Source organism: Lissotriton helveticus, chromosome 2_1 (assembly GCF_964261635.1).
Source record: "Lissotriton helveticus chromosome 2_1, aLisHel1.1, whole genome shotgun sequence".
Lineage (NCBI taxonomy): Eukaryota > Metazoa > Chordata > Amphibia > Caudata > Salamandridae > Lissotriton > Lissotriton helveticus.
In genome coordinates, this window is record NC_136059.1 from 1892305724 (window position 1) to 1892318991 (window position 13268).

Here is a 13268-nt window from a genome sequence, read left to right on the forward strand (position 1 = left end):
TCCTGATGGTGCAATGAGCAAGGGACTCATGTCTGAGTATACCCTTCCACGCTTAGGGTGGACAAAAATATTTACAACAAGGGGTGGTGAGGGACAGAGTCTCTGAATTAAGCAGAATACTCTCACCCAGTCAAGAGATCTGGGCTAGATCCAACACCGTTTTTTAGCTCATTGCACCATCCCAGTTTCAGAACCTGGCTGTATGCAAATTAGTCTGTCCCTGGCCCAGTGCATCATGGGAACAGGGCAGACCAGACTACAAAAGCCAATTCTTACACTGGGAAGGAAACAAGCTTCCGGGGACCGGTTTCTGGCATTACAGCCGTCTTCGGCCCGGCTTGCTTGAATCCTGATGGTGCAATGAGCAAGGGACTCATGTCTGAGTATACCCTTCCACGCTTAGGGTGGACAAAAATATTTACAACAAGGGGTGGTGAGGGACAGAGTCTCTGAATTAAGCAGAATACTCTCACCCAGTCAAGAGATCTGGGCTAGATCCAACACCGTTTTTTAGCTCATTGCACCATCCCAGTTTCAGAACCTGGCTGTATGCAAATTAGTCTGTCCCTGGCCCAGTGCATCATGGGAACAGGGCAGACCAGACTACAAAAGCCAATTCTTACACTGGGAAGGAAACAAGCTTCCGGGGACCGGTTTCTGGCATTACAGCCGTCTTCGGCCCGGCTTGCTTGAATCCTGATGGTGCAATGAGCAAGGGACTCATGTCTGAGTATACCCTTCCACGCTTAGGGTGGACAAAATATTTACAACAAGGGGTGGTGAGGGACAGAGTCTCTGAATTAAGCAGAATACTCTCACCCAGTCAAGAGATCTGGGCTAGATCCAACACCGTTTTTTAGCTCATTGCACCATCCCAGTTTCAGAACCTGGCTGTATGCAAATTAGTCTGTCCCTGGCCCAGTGCATCATGGGAACAGGGCAGACCAGACTACAAAAGCCAATTCTTACACTGGGAAGGAAACAAGCTTCCGGGGACCGGTTTCTGGCATTACAGCCGTCTTCGGCCCGGCTTGCTTGAATCCTGATGGTGCAATGAGCAAGGGACTCATGTCTGAGTATACCCTTCCACGCTTAGGGTGGACAAAAATATTTACAACAAGGGGTGGTGAGGGACAGAGTCTCTGAATTAAGCAGAATACTCTCACCCAGTCAAGAGATCTGGGCTAGATCCAACACCGTTTTTTAGCTCATTGCACCATCCCAGTTTCAGAACCTGGCTGTATGCAAATTAGTCTGTCCCTGGCCCAGTGCATCATGGGAACAGGGCAGACCAGACTACAAAAGCCAATTCTTACACTGGGAAGGAAACAAGCTTCCGGGGACCGGTTTCTGGCATTACAGCCGTCTTCGGCCCGGCTTGCTTGAATCCTGATGGTGCAATGAGCAAGGGACTCATGTCTGAGTATACCCTTCCACGCTTAGGGTGGACAAAAATATTTACAACAAGGGGTGGTGAGGGACAGAGTCTCTGAATTAAGCAGAATACTCTCACCCAGTCAAGAGATCTGGGCTAGATCCAACACCGTTTTTTAGCTCATTGCACCATCCCAGTTTCAGAACCTGGCTGTATGCAAATTAGTCTGTCCCTGGCCCAGTGCATCATGGGAACAGGGCAGACCAGACTACAAAAGTCAATTCTTACACTGGGAAGGAAACAAGCTTCCGGGGACCGGTTTCTGGCATTACAGCCGTCTTCGGCCCGGCTTGCTTGAATCCTGATGGTGCAATGAGCAAGGGACTCATGTCTGAGTATACCCTTCCACGCTTAGGGTGGACAAAAATATTTACAACAAGGGGTGGTGAGGGACAGAGTCTCTGAATTAAGCAGAATACTCTCACCCAGTCAAGAGATCTGGGCTAGATCCAACACCGTTTTTTAGCTCATTGCACCATCCCAGTTTCAGAACCTGGCTGTATGCAAATTAGTCTGTCCCTGGCCCAGTGCATCATGGGAACAGGGCAGACCCGACTACAAAAGCCAATTCTTACACTGGGAAGGAAACAAGCTTCCGGGGACCGGTTTCTGGCATTACAGCCGTCTTCGGCCCGGCTTGCTTGAATCCTGATGGTGCAATGAGCAAGGGACTCATGTCTGAGTATACCCTTCCACGCTTAGGGTGGACAAAAATATTTACAACAAGGGGTGGTGAGGGACAGAGTCTCTGAATTAAGCAGAATACTCTCACCCAGTCAAGAGATCTGGGCTAGATCCAACACCGTTTTTTAGCTCATTGCACCATCCCAGTTTCAGAACCTGGCTGTATGCAAATTAGTCTGTCCCTGGCCCAGTGCATCATGGGAACAGGGCAGACCAGACTACAAAAGCCAATTCTTACACTGGGAAGGAAACAAGCTTCCGGGGACCGGTTTCTGGCATTACAGCCGTCTTTGGCCCGGTTTGCTTGAATCCTGATGGTGCAATGAGCAAGGGACTCATGTCTGAGTATACCCTTCCACGCTTAGGGTGGACAAAAATATTTACAACAAGGGGTGGTGAGGGACAGAGTCTCTGAATTAAGCAGAATACTCTCACCCAGTCAAGAGATCTGGGCTAGATCCAACACCGTTTTTTAGCTCATTGCACCATCCCAGTTTCAGAACCTGGCTGTATGCAAATTAGTCTGTCCCTGGCCCGGTGCATCATGGGAACAGGGCAGACCAGACTACAAAAGCCAATTCTTACACTGGGAAGGAAACAAGCTTCGGGGGAGCCCTATGTGTTGGCTGATGAATTATTTGTGTCAGCTGAAGGATATCCATGTCCTCCACTAACAGTTTGGTTAATGGGTTGCTGCAGCTATCAAAGTGTACGTTAAAATCTCCTATCACAAGGATATTCTTGTTTTTGAGACAAACCGGTAGTATTTTGGTAAAAAGTTGGGCACTAAAATCTAAAGTGCTTGCAGGGGGGTTATAAACTATCACTCCCCCAAATATAATATTAGTGTTTACGGATACTGAAAAAGCCATTGCTTCATGGCTGTTGGACTGTGTGATCGGTTCTTGTCTACAGGTAAGGGATTCCCTAAATAGCAGGGCTACCCCTCCGCCTTTTCTTCACTCTATTCAGATTGAGTATTTTATATGTGTCACTGTTTGTGATGCACCAGTGGCGTAAAAAATGCGCCTTGTTGTGCCATATTTACAAAGTGACGCATCTAGGTAGATGCGTCACTTTGTAAACCCCTGCGCCACATTATACCTGTGCCAGGTATAATGTATGCAAGGGGGGCGTATTGACGCAAGAAAGGGTTGTAGAAGTGACGCAGTGAAATCTATGCGATTTCACTGCGCCACTTCTAGGACACAAATGAGTCAATTTCTTATGCCTGCCTCACAGCAGGCGTAAGACCGACGCAGGCCCTTTCACAAGGGGCTTGCCCCATGTGAAAGGATACATTGCTGGAGTTTCGTCACTTTTGTGACACATTCCAGCAATGCATCACTTTTGCGCCATACAGATACGTCAGAAATACTGACGTATCTGTAACTCCTTGCGCAATGATGCGTCATACTGTAAGTATGACTCATCATTGGTGTTGCAAGGAGGGCGCAGTGAAAAGTGACGCATCTCTGTTTTCACGCAGCGATGCATCACTTTTCATAAATGAGGGACTTAGTCGCTCTATAAACTGCTGTATGAAACTATCTCGATTCCCAAACAACAATAAATCGCTTCATAAGTGGGTGTTATGTTCCATTTAAAGCTCTCTAAGCTTGAACTGTGAGAGCTGCTGCGACCTTCTACCTGGCAGATGATGTGAAGCAGACACCACTTGTTAAGAGAGCAATTTCATTAGTTTGATTTTCTTGAGGAAACACAGGGACTGATTTTTGGACTGAGTGAAAAATAACTGAAAGGTCTGTGCCCATGAAATTTGTTTGGTGTATATATTACTGTGCATCTTTCACAGTTTTGTGTCAGGTAGTGAGCTGCAGCGCTAGTACACACATCAGAGTTATTTCTCTGAAATGAAGATAGCTTCATCCACTTCTAACTCATACCTTCGCAGGGATTCTGCTGGTAAACCAAACTGTACCTAGAAATAACAGGACGTCAGAAAGTAGGGGAACATCTAACCTGGGCTTCTATTGGAATTCTATAACGCATATTAGCAAGCCCATTACCGCCGTTTTAGCTGCAGTTTCCTGCCGCTAAAACGACGACAATTTCAACGAGGTTCTTGTTAATATGCCCCTCAGTCTTTCTACTACATCAGTACCTTTAGGCCTAAATCCTGCTAGTTCACAGTGCCTTACCTGAACCCCTGTTCTTCCCAGAGTAGCAGGTGATTTTGGCAAACCTAGAACATGAACATCTGGTCCCCAATGGAACTGTGGAAACAGATCATCACCTTTTATTTCTCACTCATGCATGTCCATAGTAAACAAAAGAAAGACATTGGGAAAGTTCACAATCTTTATTTAAACTATCGTAGTCTATTATGAAAAAATTGGGCTGTAATTATAAAACAAATACAAGTAAGCAACATAATTAGCATTAATAGCAGACTGTATACAGTGAACAACCAAACCATGGCAAAAAATATATCTGTCTAGGCCTACCCTCACTATGTGAGCACAGGGATATATTTTTGATCTCTGGGATTAGCACTGGACCCCATACCTGTTGCGTGTAGTTAAGTGGTCCGCATCATAGGTCACCCAAAGTGAATGTTTTGCCATTGTGCAACATTCCATCCATCATCTTGCGTGTTTTGCTGTTCACCCTATGTGGGAAGGGTATGCCCAGACGTGAGCCCCGTGCTCACTAAGTCACTGGAGTCAAGTTATCCTGGCTGAAGACGGCTGATAGCCAGAAACCGGTCCTAGGATGCTTGATTCCAGTCCAGGGAAGACATGGCATGGCAATTCCGGCTGGACTGTTCTGCATATGGCCATGTCTGAACTGGGATGGCTTGGTGAGCAAAATAACTATGGATTAAACCCAGATCTGTGACTGGGGGTGAATGTTTTGCCATTGTGCAACATTCCATCCATCACCTTGTGTGTTTTGCATTTTATAAAGTGCAACATTCATCCTTTTATTGGCCTCATGTTAGTTAATATCGCAAAGCACTCTGGAACATGTGGTTTTAGAGACAAACATTTTGACCCTTGTGTGTGTCGCACTCTCAAATTATCAATACAATTCCAATGCTCCCTGTGGGTTGTAGTCTTTGTCAATATGCAATTCATCAAAGCCTCCCTCGGCATTCCGTTTCAGTCATTAAATGTACAAGGACACATAGACCCACTTTCCTTTCAGCAGCGGTGCTAGTTTCATGGTTGGACTGCCGTTTTAAATCAATCCAAAAGTTTGGCCAGAAAGAAGAAGCCTGCACTCTCGGCCGAAGGCTATGACAAAACTGAAATTACTGGAACCGGCATTTTGCCTTACGTGTTTCAGATACAATCCATCCTTGATCACAGACTGCCATTTGATAAAGAATAATATTCTGCTGTTAGGCCTGGCATCCTTGGCGTGGTTTCCTCTGACTTCTTTGCCTCTGCCACCTATATTTATGACGATGTGCTGGACTTCATTTTTGCTGGTTTAGGTACTCTGGGCACCTCATCACTGCTGATCAGTATTAACGTGCAAGTAATCCCTGTTCAAATTGTAATTATGATTGGCATATTGATTTACTGGTAGGTTCCTAGTAAAGTGAATGGTATGTGCCCAGGGCCTGAAAATCAAATGCTACTAGTGGGCCTGCAGCACTCAAATGTGTCTCAGACCTGCCACTGGAGTGTCTGGGCATGCAGTATTTAACTAGCAGGTCGACCTGGCAAGGGCACCCCTTTGCCAGGCCCTAACCTTCTCTTTTTTTGTAGTTGTAAGGCACCCCTAAGGTACGCTGAAGGTACCCATTCGGCAGGGCACAGTGGGGCATATTACCAAGCAATAGCGATAATTATCGCTATTGCTTGGTTAGAGACAAAATTTTACCGCTGAGCTGCAGCGATTTTTATCGCAGATAAACCTTGGTATTACCAAGGTTTATCGCAAATGCGATAAAAAACGTCCGCAATGCATGAATATCGCTGAAAAGTCAGCGATATTCATGCATTACTGAGCTAATGCTCTTAGCCATGTTATCCACCTCCCATTGGATAACATGGCTAAGAACTGCTCAGGGCAGGTGTTAGCTTTTGGAGATATTCGAGCTTAGTGCGAATAACTCCAAACGTTGGTAATAGGATATAGCGATGTTAGCGACTGTTTCCAGTCGCTAACATCTCGGCACGCCCACTTTGCATGTTGTTAGTGATAAATATCACTGACATGCAAAGTGGGGCCCAAGATGGTCGCTATCTCCTACTAGCTGTCGCTAACTGGTGTTAGCCAGAGCTAGGTAATAGGGAGATAATTTTATCTCCGCTTTCTTGGCTTTTAAAGCCAAAAAAGCGGAGATAAACCCCCTTGATAATATGCCCCAGTGTATGTTAAAGATACTGGTGTGTTTTACATTACTGTATATTTAGTTTTTCACAATTGTAAGGATTAGCTCTCTCATAGGCTATCATTGGAGCTGCCTTGTATCATCTCAGTGTAACTTTCAATTGGAAAAGCTAGAGACTTCGAGTTTGGGCTCCCTTAGCTAAAAATGTAATAACAGATCTCTTAGTAAAGGTCATTTTTCAATTGTGTGTTTGAAAATTTCACTTTTAGAAAGTGGCCATTTTCTTGCTTAACCATCCTGTGCCTCAGCCTGCCTGTGGGATCAACATCTGGTTTTAAATTGAAAGAGGCTTATTTGTTCATTCACTCCAGACACTCACACAAAGGGAGATGAGGTATGCCCTGCATATGGTGATGAACCACCCCAGGCTAGAGTGGTGTGAGGAGTTTTCACTAGCAGCTGAATAGGCTGTGGCTGCCCTGCGCAATGCGAGGAGAGAACAGAAATGAAAAATACCCCCACGCTTGATCGGACTGCGGGTTTTGAAATAGGATGGTCTCACCGCACTGGACAGACATGGACAAGACGCGTCCATAGTGGATGGTGTAACCCACTTTTTGTTATGACTAGTAGACATTCTATGACTTACAGGTAGCCACTTTATGTGCTAGCTGGCCAAAAGCCTTTGGCTAAGTCTTGAACAGCAAACCAGGACCGACGTTCCTCTACTTCCTATGTCCTGAAGAGGCTCAAATACAAGGACCGAAACACGTCAACCTCTTTTTTGACTGGAAGAGTCCAATTTAAAAACAAACCAGATATGTTTAATAAGGGACATCCCAGACAACTTTTGAGGATAGGACGTTCCCTCATGGGTGTCACCTCAAAGGACTATCTCTAATATTGACTGCCTATGATATTTAGAAGTCACAGCTATATATTTGTAAAATAATATTTGGAACAGAGACAGTTCCTATTGTTATAGGGGCATTGAATATATGTGCGCTTTGATAGACTGTATTTGCTTACGTTTATTGTTTTCAAAGAGTTATGTAAAAGTATGTTTCATTTTGTACTGTGGATAGATATTTGTTTTGTCATTGTTATATATAGATGCACTGCTTTTTGCACCCATACCTAAGAGTTTGGGGATTTGCTTTATAAAAAGACTAATAAAAAACACTTTGTAAGTCTTTACCAGACCAGTGACAGATTAATAAACTTACTGGCTTAGTTAGGCAACTTTGAATTCCCATATGTGACTAATTTTGCTGTTTCATTTATCTTCTGCCCAGATCCAAGGGGGATTAGTAGGGAAAACCTTTATTTTTATATATAGGCTTGATGTAGAGCTTGGTGTTAAGCTTGCCTCTTGTTCTAAAGTTTCAGGGACACAAAGATTTCCCCCGCAGCATCCTTGAAGTTCACTGCTGGGAGTTCTGAACTGCCTTATGGTGCCAAGCTCCATTTCAGGCCTTTGGGGATTGTTTTGCTGCCCCTGTGGTTGAAAATCCACGCAACGCCCTTCCAGCTCTGTTTTTCCTGCCACAAACTGCTGTGTGGTTGAAAAACACATGCATCTCTGCAATGCGGCTGATAATTCAGATGCAGTGCCTGCTCGCAGCCCAATAAACCGCCCCTTCCCTGAGTCCCAGGCGCTGAGTCTCCGAAGTCAGAAACTCCTGCTCCGTCTCTGACGCACGTCCTGCTGTGCACCTGGAAAAATCCATGCATCACCTGTCTGCAGCTACAGAAATCGACGCAGCACCTGGAGCCCTGCCACATCACACCTGGTCTCCAAATCTACAACAACGCTGGGCTTTTCAGTAAGAAACCGATGCATCACCTCCCCTTGCAGTAAGAAATTGATGCATTACCTCCTCTTTAGTAAGGTACTGACACATCCCCTCCCCTGCGTGGCTGTAAGGAATCTATGCATCACCACCTCTGAAGCAAGGAACTGGCACATGTCCTTCCTTGTGAGCAAGGAACCGATGCATCACCTCTTTGCGTCTGTTTGCATTGTGTAATTTTGACACATCTAAGGTACTTTGCTCAAAAAGTGATGCAACCATTATTTCCTATGAACAGAACTGTTTTTACCTTTTAAAAGTCGTACTGTGATATCTATATGTTGGATTTTTGTCATTTTTGTGTTGTTTGGTTTAGATAAAGATACTTTTTTTCTAATCTGGTGTTGTATCAGTTTGTGATGTCTTCAATGTGTTACTATGGGTTAGATCCAAATGCTTTACACATTGCCTCTATATTTTAGCCGGTCTGCTCTCTGCCAAGCTAACAGAGGGTAAGCACAGGCAAACTTAGGTGTGTACTTTATTTATTCTGACTAGAACGAAGGGTCCCTACTTGGTCAGGGTGTATACCACTGCCAACTAGAGACCCCCATTATTAACAAAGAGAGAGGAGTTGGCTTAACGTCTAGGGCGAACGACCTCGAATTTGGGGACCTGGGTTTGAGTCTCGACGCTGAACATCCTGTGATTCTGGGCAAATCATTTAATCTCCCCATGCCTAACAAAAAAATGAATTTGTCCTCATGTAATGCAACTGGTGCTATGTAAGCTCTGATACCCAATTCCGGTCAAGTTTGCGCTATATAAAACTCTGTAAAAAAAAATAACAAGCTCCAAAACCATCATTTAATTGGCAACATCCTTTGATTGGCCTTAGGTGAGCTAATATCGCAAAGCATTGTGGAGCATGTGGTTTTAGAGACAAACATTTTGACCCTTGTGGGTGTTGCACTCTCAAATTATCAATACAGTTCTATTGCTCCCTGTGGGCTGCAGTCTATATCATGATGCAACTTATCAAAGCACTGTTCTGGCTTCCTTATCAGTCACTAAAAGTACAAGGACGCTCTGACCCACATTCTTTTCAGCAGCGGTGCTGGCTTCATGGTTGGACCACCGTTTTAAATCAATCCAGAAGTTTGTCCAGAAAGAATTAGCCTGCACTCTCGCTGAGATCTCAGGGCTATGACAAAATTGAAATTACTGGTGCCCAAAAAACTCTGCCACGCTACGTGGAGTTCTGCAAGCAGCGAAGTGCAATATGCCATGCTGATGTTTAGTGCCAGATGTTTGTCTTGCACTGTAATATCACCGTGAATGGCAACACGCAAAGTGCAGGGGGGCACTGTTTCTTTCTGCCACTCAAATAGATGTCTTACTCGAGCGGCAGCTTCCTCAACATGAGCGTAATGTTTCTCAACTTGAGCAGTAGCTACCTGCCACAACCCCCCGTTTTGAGAAACCTCTTTCTGAGGTAGTCTGGAGTATGATTTTCCACGCTTGCCAATTTAATGTTGATGAGCCATATAAGAGGAAAATCTCTGCTCCGCACCGCTACGTGGAGTTTTTTGGAACTCTGCACCGAGTGTGAGTGGGAAAACTCAGCAAACTTCATGAGAAGAGCGGAATTTCACACCAAGGCCTACTGCTAACCTTGTGATTGTAGTGAAGTGTCTCTTGCCATTGACACTGTTGCGCTATTATTGCCAAACCTCAAATCACCACTAACATTGTTCTCACCTTGCGCTGCCTTCCATTGTCTGCCCCACTTACACCCGACTTGCACCAAAACACACGCTCTGCGGTGCGGTGAGGCCAGAGATGGAGGTGGTGCACTGTCCACAGAGACACCATCTTCGATGGCAGCACTCTAGTAGCTGAGGCTCCCAATCACTTGCACTACATAAGGATGGTCAGAGCACAGATGTGCTGCTGCTATGCCGAAGGTGTGTCTAAGGTAAACCTGTCTGTGCCCATCCGCGACCCGACTGCATCCAAAACCAGCCATTATCCTGGAAAAAACATAAAGGTGAGCCCTGGAATCATTTACTCTTCTAATGGTCTACTCACATTGCACCCCACAACTAAGCGAAGCAATAACCCTGGGCTTTTGGATGCAGTGGGCCCATTCTGTTGCTACTCCTGTAGATTGTCTTTTCACCCACTTAACCTTAAACCTACAGCTAAAAGTAGCTTGGAGGCACCACTAAAACACTAAAAACAGGGCTTATTAATGTCCACTCACTACCCAAGCATGCCTAGACATATATAATCTGATAGAGGAAGACCAACTCGATATCCTCCTCATGACAGAGACTTGGCTAAATGAAGACTCATGCCCTGACTTGCAACTGGTGCTGCCACCTGGTTACTCCTGCATATATCTAGATAGGACCGGCAGGAGAGGTGGCGTTGTGGCAATTGCAGTCAGAAAGTCTTTTAAATAGCCTTTGGCTCTATAATCTCTCACTCAGCTCAATGTTCCTTGATGGGAGTCCTCATTTACGGTAAGCAGCCATGACAACGCGGGCTTTACCCCGCGCTGCCATTGCGACGCTGCTATTACAATGCAAGTCGTTAGAACGAATTGCGCTGGAGGGCGCTGTTGGTAAAGGAATAGTTTAAATTTCTATTCCAACCCCTTCCCCACTGTAACGTGGGCTGAAGTTGGAATAGAAAATTAAACTATTCCACAATCCCTCGCATACAGCGCAAGTCATTGTAACGACTTGCGTTGTAAAGGATGCATCGTAATGGCAGCGCGGGGTAAAGCCCGCGTTGTCATGACACACATCCTCATTTACAACCCTCTCTCTACACTGAAGAGTATATTAATTCTATCCCCCCAGTCCTGGAACATATGATCATTCATTACGCCAACTTTACCATTCTGGGCGATTTCAATATCCAATCAGACAACCCCAAGCACATTATGGCAGCAAAACTGACAGAGACAATGACTAATGTTGACCTTACTACCACCTAAACCAAACCTACACATCAATGTGGCCATCTGATTTATGATTAAAAAATAGAGAGGTACCCCTTAAACTAGTCAAGGGAAGTAGGGTTAAACAACCAAGTAAAAGTAACGTTCCCTTGAACTGAACTATAAATGAAATAACATGAGCTATCCACACCTAAATTAAAAGGATTTATGACAAATCTACAAACTTATCAGTAAAAAAAATCACAATTTATTATGTATACATACAATAAAATTCATGTGGTACTAAACAAAGACAATACTAAAATTTGAATGAGAACATTTCATAACTAATAATAACATTCAATTATGACCCGCATAATTGGAATACAAAGGACAGAAACAGTAGGACATAGAATTTGTGCAATACTAATCGTATATTCGAACTCCTGTTGTCTAACATCGATGTCGGGTACTCAAATAACAAATATATCAACAACGATGACAGAGTCTTGAATTATACATGACAAGAAAGCGTCGACGCATTTCGGAGGATTTTTCAGATTCTGTCCACCTTTCTCAAGACTTTGTTCAATGTCTGTCGTGATCAGAGGGTCATTGACATATTTTTCCCTTTTGTGGGCAGTTGTAGGAATTAAATAGGTTCCCAAATTACATCACTCAATCTGCGGAGGTGTAACGCATTACAGTTGTATCTAGTAGATATAAAATAACATCGCCAACCACAGAGCGTTTAAAAACGTCTCGTTGATCTCGTAATGAGTAAGACTGAAGAACCGGGTTTTTAGAACCCAGCGGCGCCAGGGGAAACGCCCGATGTCTTCGAGTTCTCCTGTCTTGGCATACAGAGACACAGGATACTTCTTGGTGACGTCAACGATCAAAATGTATTGGTTGCAACCAGGAACAGAGGTCTATGAAGTTCTGTTCAATTCTGTTCGATTCTGTATTGCAAGACATGGTCTTTTATGCCAAAAATCATGCTTCAGGCAAACATTCCTTATTCACAGTTGACCAATCCAATTTCTGGCTAGCATCAATTATTTACAAACTATCCAATCACAGATGTCATTGCAAAAGGTATCACATAACGATAAGCCCACTTTTCATTTGTCCAACCCACCATCAATTACACAGGAAAGCCCAATTTTCTTGCTCGAACAGGCCGGACGGACCCATAATAAAAGACCTCAACCCAAACCATAGACAGGCCATAAAAGAAGGAACAGAAACAGATGAGAAGCAAGATAGAAGGGTGTGTTCATGTACCATAAACTCAGCAATGTCCTGCCCTTTGATCTCTGTCTCGACCAGCTGCCGAACAAGGAACTGGCCTAACAAGTTTAGCTTCGGGCAATGGAGTCAGCTTGCTCAAGTCACACAGAAGTCAGCTAAAGGTGTACGTGTCCCAAGGATTCATTCGGCCGTAGTCATCGACCTATGTGAGGGCAACCACAAAATGGCTGCCATACACAAAATGGAACCCGAGGGTTTAGAACAAAATCCCTTATTTCATAGTGAATCCATCACTCGAACATGACGAAAACACTCGTACATATCACACTCGTCATTTGCGGTCCGCTGTTACCAAAATCGTCACAATAAGACGACTTTCATGGAACTGGTTCAGAATCACGGAACCTCAGGCCCTCCTTTTGCCCTTACATAGGCAATCACCTAAATTCACGTCAGTCTGAATCCAGGTCTATATTCATCAGATCATCAAGATGTTGCTGTAGCATTATCCTATTACTTAGTACGTCTCTTGATACAGGTCTCCTTGCACACGAGGTAGCACAAAGGCCACATATAGCCGGAGCACACTGTACACAAAGACAGAACAGGAAAAGAAAGGCTAAGACTATCCCAATGATCATCAGAATCTTCCATCCCCAGGTGGATAACAATCCCCAAAACCATCCCATTAATGACCAATCTCCTTCGTCCACGTGTATAGACTCGGAGATCTCGTGCAGCTTGGAAATGGCCTGGTACACTGTCGGAGCATTGTCTGGAATGAAAACGCAGCAGCTCGATTGAATCAGTTTACATACCCCTCCTCTATCTGCAAGTATGACA